The sequence below is a fragment of the Monodon monoceros genome, unplaced genomic scaffold, assembly GCF_005190385.1.
Source record: "Monodon monoceros isolate NGI ecotype Baffin Bay Population unplaced genomic scaffold, NGI_Narwhal_1 Super_Scaffold_12, whole genome shotgun sequence".
NCBI classification, from domain to species: domain Eukaryota; kingdom Metazoa; phylum Chordata; class Mammalia; order Artiodactyla; family Monodontidae; genus Monodon; species Monodon monoceros.
Window position 1 is genome coordinate 75393855 of NW_021703768.1, and position 17750 is coordinate 75411604.

Genomic DNA, 17750 nt, shown 5'->3' on the forward strand with positions numbered 1-17750 from the left:
ATGAAATAATATCACCCTGTAGGAGGTAATAAAGGCATAAATTATGTCAAATTGTATCTGGTTCATGGATGTTACTGTGCTTCTTATGGGCAGATACAGCTAACAGGCAAAGAACACCTTCCTATCTCCCTCAGAAAATTAAAGTCATGTGCACAAACAGCAGTCTAAGAAATTAGGGGACCCGTTTGTGGCAAAATGAAAATGTGCCATGTTATAGATACACCTCCTAAAGATATGAAATATCTCTTGTTACAGTAGAACATACTTTTTCTCCTGGTCTTGGTCATCATAGAACGAACCATTAAGTCATTTACAAGTGGTGGCTCCTACTCCTCTTAGGTAACATAATACACTAAATGAACTTGCTGCTAGGCTATATATATAGTGCTCCATTATGGACTCCAGCTATTAATTGGTTTGGGGTCATTGGCCATCTCAGTTAATGTGAGGAATCTATTCTTCTTTAAGTAAAATGTTCAATAGCATCTCCTATTGAAATGGGCCGGTTTCAAACGATATGTATCATTAGGCATGTGCCAATGTACATGTGTATGGGATTTCCTGCATTTATTTATTTAGGATAAGAAAACAGTCTATTTTGCAAAGTTTAAAGAAAGTAATTACAGATGCCATTGTGTACCAAAGTTATTTAAAAGTCTGAAAAAAATGTGGCATGAGGAAAATGCAAAACTCTATAAGCCACATTGCGATTTAACCCTTTTGGAGCTAAAGCACTAAGGGGGGAAAAGCTGCTTTTCTCTTCTTTGCCCCTGTTTGAAGATGCATATAGATGACACTGCAAACAGAACCATCTCTTCTGCTACAACCTGGGTAATAATGTGCTCAGTTAATCTATACAGCATAGAATCATCCTCTCAAAAAGTAATTTACTTCTTTAAAAACTGGAAGGAAAATAAATATGGTGCAGTAAAATTGAGTAACGGAATCTATCTGGACGTTTCACAAAACATTTCATTATGCTGACAATTCCCAGAAGTGCTCTCAAGAGTGCTTTAAGCTGAGGATTACTGCACTGGAGCTGATGGACTTTTTTTGTAGCCCCTTTAAAAGGCAGTGAACCATTTTTCTATTTTATTTAAATAATGCCCCTTAAAATGGATTTTTAGAGGTATAATAACTCCTTAAGAGTCAGTTATGCTAAACAGTTTCTCTTGATAGAAATGTTGTAAAACTCGTTAACTGCACAGTTTCAGATGCCGGCTTGGTGAACACTAACTGACATGTGAATGACCAGAGTTTGTAAGATAAATTGCAATAGTTGTCGTATCACACAGCTAGCATTGCACAAGCTGGAGGCCACAAGGGTCTCCAACCTGACAGAAAATTACTTCAAGATGAATGAAAAATGCTTGTTTCTCTTTATTAGTTTTTAGAGAACAATGAAAATGTTGAACTGTTTACAGAGGGCTGATTAAATGTGGTCAGCGGGGCCACATCCCTACTGCTAAGTGTCCGCCTCCCCCTCCCACTCAGCCCAACCTACATACTCACACACCACACCGTTCCAAGCGCCCGTCCCCACCCTTTGCTCCCTGCCACGTGCATCTCCTTAGAGGCTATTGCGGCTGCGCACCTGTGTGAGAAGTGTGCTCAATCTGACGTCTGGCGTTCCACTGCTGCTCGGTGCTGCAGAGGCCTTTGTTAGGTAAAATACTGTTGTCAAGCCTAGCAAGCAGGTCACGCAATTTGCTGGGCACCGCAGCAGGGAACAGCCCAGGATGAACTGCCTCAGCTTCAAACAGTGCCCAGTTCCATACTGGAACACATATGTACTTCTTTCATTGTGCCGCACTACAAAAAGTCAGCACATTTTGTTTTTTTAAGGCTTTAATTAAAAAAAAAAAATGTTTCTAGGGTTAGGCTACCACAAAATAGCATTTTTTGTTGTATTAGGATAACTACTGTCTTATGGCTAAAGGAAACGGCATGAAGTGCTTTAATTGGTCATTTGTGGTTTAAATCCCATTTATGTTTTACCAGAAAGCACAGTGAGAGGAAAGGCACTAGCTACTATTTTAGCTGACTGTTTGGTGTACTTAAAGGGGTGGTCAAAACCAGGGCCTTTAGGAGAAAGATTCTCACTTCGTATTTCCACAAAGTAAACAGCCCTTGATGGAAAGAAATATGAGAACTCATTAATAAGCATATGCCAAGCAGGAAGAAAAGTCTTTTTAACCAGACGAAGCCAAATGAATCAGATCCAGAACATGTTTCAGTGAAGTAAAAAATTAAGGAGAAGCAAATCACTGCCATTTCAGCTCAACAAACAGCTTTCCATGGCCCATCACCTTCCTCACTCCTAACCTCTCCCTCTCTCTCTCACACACACACACATCAGGGAAATAAACAGTAATAGGGAGCAGTTCAAATGCTATTTGTGGCATTCTGACACAATACAGAGTGCACACCCCTGATGTGCAAGCAGGATTCTCTTCCCCTCTGTGCAGAACATGCATTCTGAGCCTATTATGTGTATAAACAATGGCATATGTAATTACCTTTCTAGGGTGGCAATTATTCCTCAGAATCAACAACCAGACTTAAAGCATATTCCCCCAGAAGACATTTGGGGATCAATTCTGGGTCAATTACATCTGGCTTTGATTTATCACATGGTGTCAGGCTATGTTAAAAAAAGAAAGTTTACCAAAAAAAAAAAAAAGATTATGAGGTAAAGGCTAAAGGTTTGGCTCAAATTGGTTTCTTTCCAACTTTGCTTTCTCCCAATTGCTCTGCCCTCCCCCATTCTCAAAACAACTGTGATTTGCTGGGTTTTATCCATTAGACCGTTTGCTGTTCAGTAATAACTAAATGCAATGAATCTAGACTATGACCAGATTTGAACTGTCCCCCACCCCCAGGCAGTGGGAATTTCCCCTGGGATGCAGCAGAGGGTAGGGGTTAATAGTTCAGGCTTTGGAATCTAAAAGATCTGGACTTAGATTCCCCATGACTTAAGATACACATCTGTGCAATGGATAATACCCACTTCAAATGGTTGCTGTGTGGTTTAAATGAGATAATTAAGAGGCTCTGTGAAAAGCACTAAGCTCAGCACCTGGCACATCATGAGTACGCACTGAATAGAATGATTGCTCTTCTATTGATGGACAACCCAGAGGAGGGGAAGCCGAGCAGCCCCGCCCCTGTGCAGGGGAAGCAGAGTGGATGTTGGTATGAATGACAGGGCTGAACTGGTGAATCCAAGACACCAATTAAGAGGACCAGTGAACTAGACAATATACGAAGTATCCAGCTGATTTGGACTCATTCTAAGTACACTGAGGTAAACTACAAACTAATAGAGGTGCTACTCTGTTAGCAAGACCACTCTGTCCTTTACAGAGCCTTACGAGCCACAGATGAAAAAAGCTACTTTACATGCCTTGATCACCAAATAATTACTGAACACTTATCTACTATGCACCAGGCACTGTCCTAGGTACCAGGAATACAGAGGTTGTCCCCCTAAAAAATCTCCCAGAACAGTAAACAGATATCTACAATTTAGTACACTACAGGTTCATAACTCAGACTTCCTGGAAGCTACTTCATGCAAACTGAAAGTAACATAACCAATATCCAGTATCACCATCAGGAGTTTGGGGGTGGGGCAATGCATCCTATTAAGGATGAATCATATAATTAAAGTCATTGGTCAAATTAGAGTTATTCCTTACTGAGGAGCAAAATAAAAGTTTTTAGAAATTAAATAAAAAGGAATGATTTGAGAATTCTCAACAAATTCTTTAGGGAGCCATATAATGCTCCATTCAAAGAACACTTTATATCCATTTTATAGGGAGCAACGTTGTTTATTAAATGAGAGAAACAGCACTGACACAGTTCATTTCTCAAACAGCACATAGTGCTATTGGCAGTATGTACTGGCAGCTTAATTAAGAAGTCTGTTGATGATGTTAAAAAAAAAAAAAAAGCTGGCACATTTTCAATTCAAATGTGGACACTACTCAAGACAAAGACATGTCTATTGTTGGCTCATACATACTAAAATGTGTCACAGACACCATGTCTACAGTCATATTAGCATCTTAACACTGGAAAACTCATGACTTATTCCCAGATCAGAAGTAATTTTTTGGAAAAATTGTATAGTCATCCAACTTATGGAATACAGACAACACAATGAACACTGAAATAGCCAAATTTTCATACAGAGCCTTTGCTCAGGTCTCTTTTGCTCCTTCCCTGCCCTTTCTTGGGTCCATGAAAAACACCCTCAATCTTGAGGCAAACCTTTCCCCTCTCCATGCTAGTAACTCACTTGGAGTGGCAGGCCCCTAGGGCATTGAAGGCAGAGGCCTATAGAGACAACAGATTTAATTTACCTCCCTACTTTCCAAGAAATGTACAAACACAATATATTTCTTCAATATACAATCTACACCTAAGGGGGAAAAAGGATTTATACAAATTTGCTCCAACTATAATGTACTAGTATCTCTAAAGTCTCCTGAATGTACATGGAATCAATAAAATGGGTCCTAACTATCAGAAGTCCAAAAAAAATGGAATTAAGATGTCCTGACTTGCCCACATTAGGAATTTTGTTTTGTTCTGTTTTGTATTAAAGAGATTTAAAATACTTACAGAATATACTTTTCCATTTGTTTCCTGTTTTAGAGACATGCTGAAGAGCAGAAGACCAAACAACAACAAAAAAATGTATGCCCTGAAACTGACTGTAAATCCACTGAAGGCAGGGACCACATCTTATTTGTCTCCTAATTTTCCCTCCCCTGTTTTGTACAGTGATTCACACATAGTAAGTACTCAATTAAGTTGAAAAGGCAATGCATGTTTCAATTCACTTTAATTTGGAGGGGCTGCACTGATTTAAGAAAAAGCTGAGATAAAAAGGAGAGGTTCAACTTTTCCTGATTTCTGGCTGGTGAGGCACACTGTCTTGAAAAATTCCTTTGCCGAAGCTTGCATAACACTGGCATCATTAACTGCTGGTCACTCACTGTGGCGTTCTATCTATCTATCTATCTATCTATTCATTATTTATGGCTACGTTGCGTCTTCACTGCTGCACATGGGCTTTCTCTAGTTGTGGCGAGCAGGGCTACTCTTCATTGAGGTGCATGGGCTTCTCATTGCGGTGGCTTCTCTTGTTGTGGAGCACGGGCTCTAGGCGTGCAGGCTCAGTAGTCGTGGCTCATGGGCTTAGTTGCTCCGTGGCATGTGGGATCTCCCAGACCAGGGATTGAACCATGTCCCCTGCATTGGCAGGTGGATTCTTAACCACTGCGCCACCAGGGAAGTCCTTCACCGTGGCATTCTTAATGTCTTGATTTGTTTCCATTTTTGCTGACGGTAACAAGATGATTCTCCAACAGCTGCCTTTCCAACAAGAAAATGTGAAAGGTGATCTGAAGCCAGTATTCAGCGAAGCAGGTATTCAGTCTATCTCCATCCTACAGACAGTACACCTGTGAACAAAATGGAAACAAATTATTAACCTAAGCCTTTTGAAGAACAACTTTTCAGAAGTACAATGGTTGGTCTTTTGTTGATCGCTAAAATTATTTAGCTCAACATTTCAAAAACACAACCAGAATCTTTTATGGTGATAATGCTGTTTAAAGTTTTCTTTCTTTACCTTAAATAATGACTTTGAAATCCATGCCACCCCCAGGCACAAATCCAAGCCTAATAAAATCAGAAATACCACATATCTGTGCATTTTGAAAACAAAGGTTCCTTCCCTACCCAGGTAGAGATTCTGTGTGTTTTCCCTTGCCTTGATAAACAGGAATAAAACCCCTCATGAGATTCTGAGCCCTATACCTTCGTGAACAGCAAAGTTCCTGCTTACGTCCCATCAGGTAGCACCAAAGTGTCTGGCTGGGAAACAACAGCTGCAGATAGAGAAGCCCACTGCGAAGCAATTTGGGCAGGCAGGAGCACACTTTCTCCAGCAAAGGCTCTGAACGAACCAGGTGGGTAAGAAGAATGCATGAACACTTCAAAATCAGCTCCATGGCAAATGCCACATGAGAGGAGCCTGGAAGGATCCAGGTGGGTCCCACCTTAGGCTTTTCAGTCATACCCATGCACATGTATATTAGTAACACAATCTTAGACCAGGAAAGAAAGACATCTTTGCAAGAAACATTTTTACTCATTTACATGCTCATGGGCTACTGTCTCTCTGAGACGTCCCACTGAAGTGGGATATAAAGCAAACCAATACTCAAGTAAGATTAGCCTTAACACAATTTATTAACTAATTTATTTTATTTATTTGGGTTTCTAAAAATTGGTCAAAAGTAATTGCATATATGTTTAAAACACCTTTCAGCTCATGAGCAAAAATGTCATACTACACGAGCATTTAAAATCCACCTAGAGTCATTTTAGGTTCTTCCTTCTCTATCCATTACATCAAACTTGTCACTGAAGGTTTTTACTTCTTAATGTGAAATGTCTCTTGCAGACCCCTTTTCTTCTGAATTGCTACTAAAAGTTCCCTGCTTTGTCAGGCCTTATTCTCCTCAGCCTGGACTATGACAGCCTCCCAGCTATGCCAAGGTCTCCTCTACTGCAGTCTCAACTCCTTCCAAGTGATGCTACTTCCACTGGGCCTCCACTTTAGCCATTCATTCCAAGATCCCTCTGAGCTAGGACCCCTGAAATCTCCATTTAAGAGGTTTAGTGTAGCTGTGACCTTCAGCCCATCATCAAGCAGGCAAAAGAGAAGCAAACTCAGCCCCTTTTTGGCCACAATGCACTGAATTGCAGAGTTTACTCTAAACTGCTTCATCATCATTTTCCCCTTTGTTTCCCTACCAACCCCAGACATGCTGGCCCAATCTTCAAAACTGCTTCTGTCACCTAAAGGGGTGGGATAGGGAGGGTGGGAGGGAAGAGGGAGGAGATATGGGGATGTATGTATATGTATAGCTGATTCACTTTGTTATAAAGCAGAAACTAACACACCATTGTAAAGCAAACATACTCCAATAAAGATGTTTAAAAAAACAAAAGACAAAACACCTGCTTCTGTGCTGACTAGCTTTCCCATTTCCGACAAGGCTTTGTGCCTTGCCCAGAACCCAAATATTCTTGATGAGGACCCTGATACAGCTTTTCCCCAGATTCTATTTCAGGACTCCAGCCACTGGCTGGGATCCGGCTGTGAATAGATTGTCCACTGCCATACCACCATTCCTGACTCCGAATCTCACCGGCTGTCTACATTCTAGTTGCGCAAATCTCCTGCTGAATTGCATTTCCTCAGATCCAACAGCTTCCCTGAACCAATCCCAAGATCATCACATCCTCCTGGTCTCTGAGGACTGACTGCTGGCTAACCCTAGTGCAGCCAGGCTCCCAGACCCTGATACACCTAGTCTTCACTTCCTGCTGTTTCCTGGCAATCTATGCTGCTGAGGTCCTGCATAGGAGCCCTCTTTTCTCAGCCTAGACAAGTACTAACACTATAATGTTTTTATAACACCTATCTTTTTATTCATTAATTCAATTAATCAGTCATTTATTAATTTATACTCACTTCATTGCATAAAAAAATAACGAGGTTAATACTAACTTAGTTTAAAAAAACAAAACAAAACAAAACCTTACATGATTACCTGTAGCCTAACCACAGCCTGATTTCTGAAGTTTTCCACTTCATTTCCTAGTCTCCAACATGAAGTCTCTGCTTCAGGCATACAACTCTACTGACCTCTAAGCTCATTCTGAATCTTTGTTCACCCCCTCTTTTCTTCCTTCTTAATTAGCTCCTTTCATCCTTTGGCATCTCACTCATGACATGATCTAAGAAGTCTTCCCCAAGAAACAAATCCACTTTACCTTTCCCTTATCTGGATTCCTCTGGAATAATCAATATCACACTGTTTAAGTGCTTGGTTTTCACTAAATGTTTCATATACATTAGCTCCCCAGACAGTTAGTCTTTGAGAACTGGAAAAAAGGCCATGTCTTGTAGTTGTTATGGTGCCTCCAAAGTACTTGATGTTGACCTCTAACAGGAAGGCAAAGCTCCACTTCTACCCTTACTCCACTCCCCAGCCCCACAGCCATGGAGGAAAAGAGACCAGGTAACTGAATCAAGTTACTGGATTCAACTAAACTTCTTAAAAGGAGGTGGAGCTTTTGGTGTATTGAGAGGAAATTTTAAAGTTTTAACCTGTAGGCTTCTGTGTTTTCTTTGGAGTTGTCTCTTGGGGTTCTCACTCTCTTTGGACTGCTTCTATTTCCATGTGGCCAATGAGGCAAAAGAGGTCTGGAACTACCTCCCACTTCAGACATGCTCCTCAACTACCATCTACCCCCAACCCAGATAAAGCCTAGGGTGGAATAATTAGACCAGCTCTAACTTAAACCTTTCCTTTCTTTTTTTCTTCTGCCTCATCTAGCCACTAGTGAAATATGATCTAAAGAGCTGGACCCAGGAGTAAGGGACCAAGGAGGCTTATCTGTGTGCAAGACACAGTATTTCCAAGCAGCTCCATAATGGTAGCTGAGCTCATCAGAAACTGCGTTAGGTTTGAGGGAGAGGTGAGGGGGTAGGGCAGCACCCAGGTAATAAATAAGAATATATGTGTATGTACTTGAGGTCTAACCTATGTTTATCTCCTCCCACCGCTTGTAGCCCCAGGGGATACCTGGGTAAAATTCTGTGGGTCCATCTCAACATAAGTACTAACCTAAGTATATGCTGAATAAATACTTGTTAATTTATTTTTCTATAGTAAATGTCTAATAGACCAAGAATTTTAGGAAATTTTGAAGTTCTGGGTCAGAGTTTTTTATGATTTATGTATTAAATACCTGCCTGACTCAAAAGCTTAAAGTAATTTTTCTTTTTCTATAAATCCATTTCTCTACGAACACAGGTCTTACAACAAAGATCTCTGAGTCTGAGATCTTTTTGAGAGTGAGGATGCAAGCAAGACAGATCCTGGGGGTTTTACAAGGCTTTCTGCCAAAGATTAAAGCAAGTGGGCTTCTTCTATTGTGAAATTTTGAATTAGCACTTACAGATGACCAAAGTCCACTGTAGAATCATGTAATATTCATATCTCATGTATTTTGAATATTTAAACATATCACATACACACACTATATATGTGCATATATACATAACCTTGATATATACTACTTGGAAAGAAATGGAAAATGGATGCAGGCATATTCCAAAGTCATGAGATCATTTGTCACTTGTCCAAGTCTGAAACAATGCTCTTAACTGGCATATGATACAGAGACTGCCAATTGTCCCCTAATACCCATTCTCCCCTTTTTCCTTTATTAATAGAACTCCTGAATGTTGAAAGGTATATGACCATAAAAATTATATTTTCAAGTCTTCTTGGCAGCTAGGTATGGCTAGTAGGGTGTGAGCAGAAGTTAGGGGTGCAACATCTAAGGAATGCCTTTAAAGACGATGCTTATAAATCTTCAGACATATGAATGAAGCTAACAAACAGGGATAGCAGAATAGTAAGATAGAAGTTTATTTCTTCCTTACTCAACAGTCTACGCATAAGCAGTCCAAAGCTGATGTGGCTGATACAGCACCTCCACTGTCAGGGAGCTCCTTCTAGCTTGTTTAAGCTACTATATTTCGGTATAGGTTAGGCTGCTATAACAAATACAGCACTATAATTCTATCTCTGCCACTTACTAGCTATCCACCCTTGGGCAAATTATGAACTTGTTTCTAACATGAGGGTGTGTCTTTTTTTTTTTCCTTCCCATTATATCCCCCACTTCTAGCACTGTTTGCATACAGTAAGCATTCAATAAAAATTAGTTATTACTGCTGTTCCTGCTGTTATGCTAAATCTAGACAAATAATGCCATACCTTAACAACTAACCATCAGATACTTCCAGTAAAAATCTGAAATAATACAACTAATCAACATGGTGTACGTTACAGTGATCACATTTTCTGACCCAAACTTAGAAAACACGGTCTGACAAAAGGTTTTTTTTCTGACTTGTGAATTTAGTATTATGAAAATTTGTATATGCTAAACCATTGGTTGTCAACTTAATAAACTGACTTTACTTTTCTACAATTACCTGCTTAAATTGGTCAGCCCTGGAAAGTCAAGCCATATAGCCCCAAGAGTATTATTGGTTCTGTCCCCTCTAGTTTTTATTACAAAGTTCCACTGCGCATGCATATGATGCACACAAAAAAAACCTGATTACTCATTTATGGCTGTGAATTTGTATTGTAATAGGTCAGAATCTCCAAAAAATAATTCTTATATTTTTCCCAAGGAAGAAGAACACTTCCTGCTTCTACAAAAATAGCATGGATGAGAGTTTTCAGTAAAATACATTTCTCCTATTGATGAGCATTTAATACACACACACACACACACACGCACGCACCCCTGGCTGCTTGGATTTCACCACAAGTGGTACCATTTGCCAGTCATCGAAGTAATTCAGTCTGATCTGTTGAGGTGATGGATTCTGACAACCTACGTAAGCCTGTCATTAAGGGGAGGATAGATTATAGTCTCCATTCAGGACATTATAGTGCTTACATTTCTCATCCATACAGCCTATGAAACATAAGGGGAAAGCAAGAAGATGGAAATAAAGTTGAACAAGGACTTACTGCTTCTCTCGCCAATGAATGATATGAGGAGATCACCAGTCCACACTTTCTACTACGTATATATAAAGTTCTATTTCTTTCTGGCTAATATAAAGACCTTTGACAAAGAACATAAAGATTATGCACAAAAGTGACTATTCAGTAATTTAAATCTACCTTGAGACCTTGTGCTTCCACTTTTAAAATATTATTTTTTCCTCTTTCACCCTATGTATTTAGCCATTTTCCTTCTCTATAATTTTCTTACTTACATACTTAAAATTTTCATCTAGAATGGAGATTATATCTCAAATGAAATTCATTAATTAGGTGAACTGAAAAAGACAAGTCTGAATTAATGAAAAGTCTACACTATGGACTATTGTCAAAAAGATCACGATAGGGCTTCCCTGGTGGCGCAGTGGTTGGAAGTCCGCCTGCCGATGCAGGGGACGCGGGTTCGTGCCCCGGTCCGGGAAGATCCCACATGCCGCGGAGCGGCTGGGCCCGTGAGCCATGGTCGCTGAGCCTGCGCGTCTGGAGCCTGTGCTCTGCAATGGAAGAGGACACGACAGCGAGAGGCCCGAGTATGCCAAAAAAAAAGATCATGATAATAGCAACAGCTGATGTTTGAGAGTTTACAACATGAAAATCACTGGGCTGAACACTTTACAAGCATTATCTCATTGAATCCTTTTACAAAAGTCCTGGAGCAGGTATTACCACCCCATTTTTACAAATTAGAAAACAAAACCTGAGAGATATTAAGTAACTTGCCTAAGGCCACATAGCTAATGAGTGATAGAACTACTTTCAAACCTTAGTTTGTCTGACTCCACAGTTCATGTTCTTTACCACCACACCAAACTGCTGGGGTTTTCCTTTAATCAATTATAATAATAAAGCAATATCTCAGATTAACAAAACTCTGAAGTGCCGAGGAACCCTGCCTTACTTAAAAAAATAAGAAGTATTTGAAATTAGCTGACCAATTATTTTAGCTTGGTAATAATTATCTGCCATTTATGAAGTACATACCAGGCACTTTGTATTAAATCTAACCCTCACAGCAACCCCATAAATTAGATAAATGTCTGCATTTTATAGATGAGGGAAAAGATACTCAGAGAAGCTAAGTAAAATTTGTCTAAGGTCACAAAACTAGTATGTGGCACAGTCTTTGCACTCTGCCATCTCCACACTAACTTATTACCTCTCCAGCAAGGCCTTTCTCTAGAGTGCTGGAAAAGGCTGCTTTTAAAAGTAAGAGTGCCATTCCCCTGTGATTATATGTATACTATTTATTAGCTCAGCAAAGCTTTAGTTCAGAGACAATGCAAAAGTAAACTTTAACCCAGGCCCTGCCCTCATTATCATAAATTCCAAATTTAGTGAGGTCCATGTTAATGGGTTTTACTGTATATAGAAGAGAGTTTAATAGTCACTTAGCCCTGCTCTATCTCCATTAACAAGTCTAAAAAGCCACACAAAGGTGAAGGAAGGAAGAACAATGACCTCAAAACTAAAACAGATAAGAAGTGCCTGTAATTAGCACTCTAGAAAAAAGTCATGATACATAGCATATGCCAACACCACAATACAGTACATATGCCAATATGTAACAACAAGTGCAACCCTACAAGTGTAAGTGCTCTATTCATCAATTAAAGAAAATTAATCCTAATCAGATGTTCATATTAAGGAATACAGCCATAGCAAATCAGCAATAATAATTAAAAGTCCATTTCAAATCTCTTTGGTGAGCGGTGAAATGATCTGACATAGCCAGGCTGCCTCATCCTTTTTGCAGAGTTGTATAAATGTGCAATTAGGTGAAAATTCCTAGCTGTTTAACATGGTCGTCTTTACTACTCACGCTGCAGTTGTTTCTAATGAAGACATGCTTCCATGTGCACCCCAAGTGGGAAAAATGTATAAGTTGTAACAGTCAAGAACATGTCCGCTCTGAGAGACAAGTCCATAATACACAGGGTTTTGCCACAGAGGTCATCACGGTGTTGCAAAGATTTTAAACAAATCGTACCTGCTTTGGAGGGGGCTACCTGAAACAGTCAGGAACCCACAGCTCTGTCACGTTACATCGTGTTTTTTTTTCTTTTCTTTAGGTCAGCTTGTAAATGAGCTGCCACGTGCCTCTCTGCAAGGGAAATAGCCTTGGGACACAAGCGAAACAATCCAGGTGAAGGGCAGCCCAACTATGTGTTCAGGTATGATGCACTGTGGGGTAGGTGGTGGAATCAGATTTAAGATCATGTGTAGTCTGGCTAGACTCTCAACAGGTCACCTGCTTCCTAGTGATAGAGCCAAGGCTTAAAGTTGGGGCCCGTTAGCTGAGGGCCATCTTAAGGGATAGGTTTGCAGTCTCGGACACCCAGAGTGAACTAACCTCCCATTGCTACTCTACATGAAGTACAAGGTACTAACTTCCCTACTATAAGAATGTTAATTGATCCAACTATCTGAAACTGCCATAACTCTGATAATCCTGCATCTTGTGTTGCTTGACTGGCGTGCAAACCAGGCTCACCGAAGTGTATATTACTTTAGGATTCTGTCTTTCACTTTCACTTCCAACTCACTCAGCCACAGCATCATAACTATTACTGTTTCTTTTACAGTTGATTTCAAGTCATTGTGAGGTATTCCTGAAAAAGAACATGGAGTCTCATTCTCTGAATTTTTCAAAGTCAGAGTGAGAAGAAAACATCCTTCCCTGTGAGCATGGGATAAACTCTGAATTCTCTCAGAATCCTTCCCAACCTGAGTCTCTGATTGTTATTAATCAATTAAATCTTAAGAGATACCCAGCAAGTCCACTTCTAGAAATCTTTCCTACAGAAATACTAGTACAAGTTTATAAAAATAAAAACACTACCATGTTCACTACAACATTGCTTTTAATCGCAAAAATGTGAAATGATCTAAATGGCCAGCAGTTGAAGAATGGTTTATTAAGGACCATCCAAACCAAAGAACACCATGCAGCCATTAAAAATAATAAGATATGTCTTGAGAAAAGGAATATTTCCTGCCATATCAGTAAACAAAGGATGTCACACTCATCAGCGATTGCAGTCCTCCAACATGAGCCCGTGAGCCCTGAGGAAACTCAGGAAGAAAAGAATACCTGCCATCTAGCAGCCATCAGACTGTAGCCACTGCCTACCGTGGGCCCTGAGGAAACTCAGGATGTGAAAACACAGGATACAGTCCCCAGAGAGCTGAGGTGCATATCAAAGGAATGATTTCAGTGAGCCCAGACTCTTGCATCTTCCCATACAAAGAAAAGCGCTAAATTCCTTAACTTGGGATATCTGCTTTTCTTTAATTTACAATAATCTTTTGATGTTCCTACCTGCCCTTTGTTACAAAACTTCTGTGTAACCTGGCTCCCCCATTGCCTCCTCGGAGCAGTTCTCTCAGGGTTACTGGAAATGCTGCCTCCCGGGCTTGAAGTCCTAAAAATTCCCACTGAATAAAACATAACTCTCAACTTTTAGGTTGTGAACAATTTTTTAAGTCCACAGTCTCTTTTGACAGGAAAAGGAGTTCAGTGAAAAAAGGAAAACGCAGAACAAAACATATAGTGTGTTACCACTTGGGGGGAAAATACAACTGTGTATGTATATAAATAAATATATATATGGAGAATATGGAGATATATGAAACAAAAAGATCTGTTTTAGCTGTAAGTATAAATATATAGCTATGTATATTTCTGTTATGTGACATTCAGGTAGAAATATTTCTATTATATACTTATATATATACACATTTACACATGCATAGAAAAATCAGGAAGAATAAGTCAGCTTGGGCTGCAATAAGAAATACCATGAACTGGGTGACTGAAACAACATTTATTTCTCATAGTTTTGGAGGCTGGGAAGTCCAAGATCAAAGTACTAGTAGATTTGGTTCTTGGTGAGGGCCTGCTTCCTGGCTTATAGACAGCCACCTTTTTGCTACATCCTTACAAAGTGGGGAAAGAAAGAGAGACAGAGGAACCAAGCCTCTGGAAAGTGAGATCGGGAAAGGAGGACTTTAACTTTTTACTTGTACACATTGTTGTATTTATTTAGATTTCTAAGCAATTCCCCAACATTGAGACACCCTTCCTCTCCTGCATTCCAAACAAGTTTAGAAGTAATACAAAAATAAAACAGATGAGAGGCTAGAATATAACCTTTATTACTTACTGATTGAGACCAGGGTGAAGGAAGTAGCTTAGTGTGAAAGCCAAAACAAGCCTAGCTGTCTAAACTACAGAATCAGGCCATCTCCACAAGCCAAGCCAGTGCTGGGCTGGGGTGGGCTCCCAGCCTCAGGAAGAATGTGGCTCTCAGTAAGCAGGCCCTTCTACAGCTAGAAGGAGGGTGGCAGTAAGCTGAGCTGGCTCACTTACTTACGCCAAATTTACCCATTAGGTAAGTTGCTCTCCTTCTAGAGCAGAGTGAGAAAAGTGGTCTGTTAAGAAGTATAATCTTTGTCTGAGAAAGTAGTAGTGGTGGTGGCTCAATCTACCTTGCAATAGGTTAAAGAGTAAATGGTGAGAAGCCAGAAGCGAGAAAGTAGACAAGTCAGGAAGAACTGAAAGAAAGGAAACAGAGTAGGGAATTTAGGAATGGGTTGTTTTTTTTTTTAAGGACGAAGCCAACAAAATGTCAAACGTGGAAAGTAGAAGACTCAAAATAATTTACAGCAAGAATCTAAGCACAGTGGTGGAATCAGGGACACAAGTGAAGTTGGATGTCTCTTACTGAGACATAAATAAAAGGGAAGAAAGAGGAAAAGCCACAGTGATTTGACGCACAGTTGAAGGAAAAAATTGAGTTCATATCACAGGATCAGCTTTATAAAAAGGTAGATAGATACTAGGGCTACAGCCAGACAACAAAATTAAACTTGCAAACTGCCACAGGACTGGCTATACTAAAGTCATGACAAAACTCAGAAGAACCAAGACCTACCTGTAAATGTTTTATCATACTATGAAACCTCTGAGAAATTATGTGATCTATTATTTACAAGACACTGCTTAGATTACATTGATGTATATATACTCTATATCATTCAACATCATGCATCATAATATTACTGATTCACGTGCTCCTTTGTCCCAGGGAACACTAGGGAATAAAGGTTTTGATGAATAACAATGGTTTAAGCTTGACCAGCCCCATGCAATTTTTCACTGCAATTCTGGCTACCATTACACTATATTCCCCAAATCACAGCGCAGTATAAAGTAAAATGAAACAGACCAAAGAAACTGGTGGAAAGATTCATAGTCTAAAAGTCTGGCTCCATACTTTTAACTGATAGAGACTAAAATTTCTGCACTGGAAAAAGTTTCTGTTTTCACTGATCTATTTTCATGCCATGGTTTCAGTGGCCACAAAAGTCCTTCTGGTAAACAGATTCTTCTGGTAAACAGTTTTCTGTGAGTTTAAAAAAAGATGGAAAAGCATTATATCTTTCAACAATCCCCAAAGTTATATCCTTCATCAGGTTTTTAAGTTACATTCCTAGTCTCCATGCCTCAGTGTGGTTTAATTTTACAACCAGCTGCCCTCTCTTAACTAGCAGTTTTTGACATCATTCAGGTTTTGTAAAATGTGTGCTACAGCCCTTACTTGGGCTTCTCGGCTACTACTAAAGTTATACGGCACTGGTTAAGTGTGGAGGCTGGCACCAGAGAGGATCCATAATGGTGATTATCATGCAAATCAGCCTGCTGCAAGTCCAGCTCCTCCGGAGGACTTCCAGAGCTCGGCTTCCCCCAGTCGCTTCATTGTCTCCAGGATAAAGCGAGCCATCTTAGCTACTAACACTGGACGCAATTGAGATTGGTTCTCCTGACAGAGATTAATGGGCAGCAATGAATCTTTCACTTGGGGTAGAAATATGATTTTATTTAAGAAAATAACCATACATAATTGGGCTGCTGTCATTTTAAATTTTAATGGTGAGAGTAATATGGAGGCTTCTGGAACTTTAAATTACAACTTTCAGAAGCTTCACACTGAATCTTTCAATTATTCTCTGTAAGTACCTTCTCAAAGCATGTGCCACCATGACATTGATATCACAATTCAAATCTAAATTCAAAACTGACTGCAAGGCTATATGAGCTATGTGCTGGCGTGCTGGCTGCCTCATTTTATCTTTGAACATCTGACGAGGCGAATCAGGAGGCACTCTCCCAAAGCCCAGCCAGCTGTTTCCCAAATATTCAAATACCCTGGCATGCAGAAGAACCTTTCAGATTTCCCCACATCAAAATTCGTGAAGACCCCCTATTTTTCCCATTAGTCTCTGGCTCACCTACATCCTTCCACACAGGCCCGCCTGACTCACTCAGCTAAGTGGCCGCTCTTGCTCGCTCGTTCGCTCACTCACCTCTCGGGTTCCCCCACTCCAGCAACTGGATCCAGTGTGCTGCAGAACGGCAGCTAGTTCAGACAAAACCATGGGGGAGAGTTTTTCAAGTCTGCATTTCCTTGAAGTGGATCTGAAAGAGGGGCTGAGCTGATATTTGTAGTAGTAGGAAGACAGAGAGCAAAGACAGTATGTGAATTTTATTTAAAATACATTCATTAGACTGGAGCGAAAATGGAATTGGGAAGACAGTCGCAAGGGAAATGTGAAAAGGCTTCTTCCTCTTACTTTTACTTCGGTGTCTTAACTCCCTCGTTATATACCTATTTTCTTTAATCATTTTAATATTTTTTATCTCCATATTAAAACAAGTGGAAATGAATAATTATTTATAGTTTTAGCTTTAGACTGCTTCAATTATTTTAAAGAGTCCCCTACCTCAGTAAAAACAGTGCCAAATTTACAACTGTAAATAACTAAATCCAGCTGCACTAATGAATCCACAGTAAAAGACAACCGTTATTTCACATTTTAAAGGTCCTGAAGCAATTTTCCTCAGCTGGATGACTTAGAATAGAGGCTATGGACAGCATGTGGGAAGCTTAGAAGGAGAAGGGGACTAAGGTGTCACAGACAACAGCCTCTATCCAAACGGCTGGTCAAATTTCCTGGACACCAAAACCCGGGTTTCCAGCTGGGTGAGGGGTTCTCGATTCC

General features: G+C 40.0%; 1 long non-coding RNA gene across 3 annotated transcripts in view; it reads right to left on the reverse strand.

The window, feature by feature from the left end:
* Positions 1-17750, reverse strand: part of LOC114892009 — a 458069-nt gene that overhangs the window by 309515 nt on the left and 130804 nt on the right. For 2 of the 3 annotated variants that reach the window (XR_003792667.1, XR_003792669.1), the window contains one exon: positions 3834-5477. The exons of the other annotated variant lie outside the window; for it this stretch is intronic. This is a non-coding gene — a long non-coding RNA (uncharacterized LOC114892009). Of the gene's footprint in view, positions 1-3833; positions 5478-17750 lie in introns of those variants that run through there. 3 annotated transcript variants of the gene reach the window in all.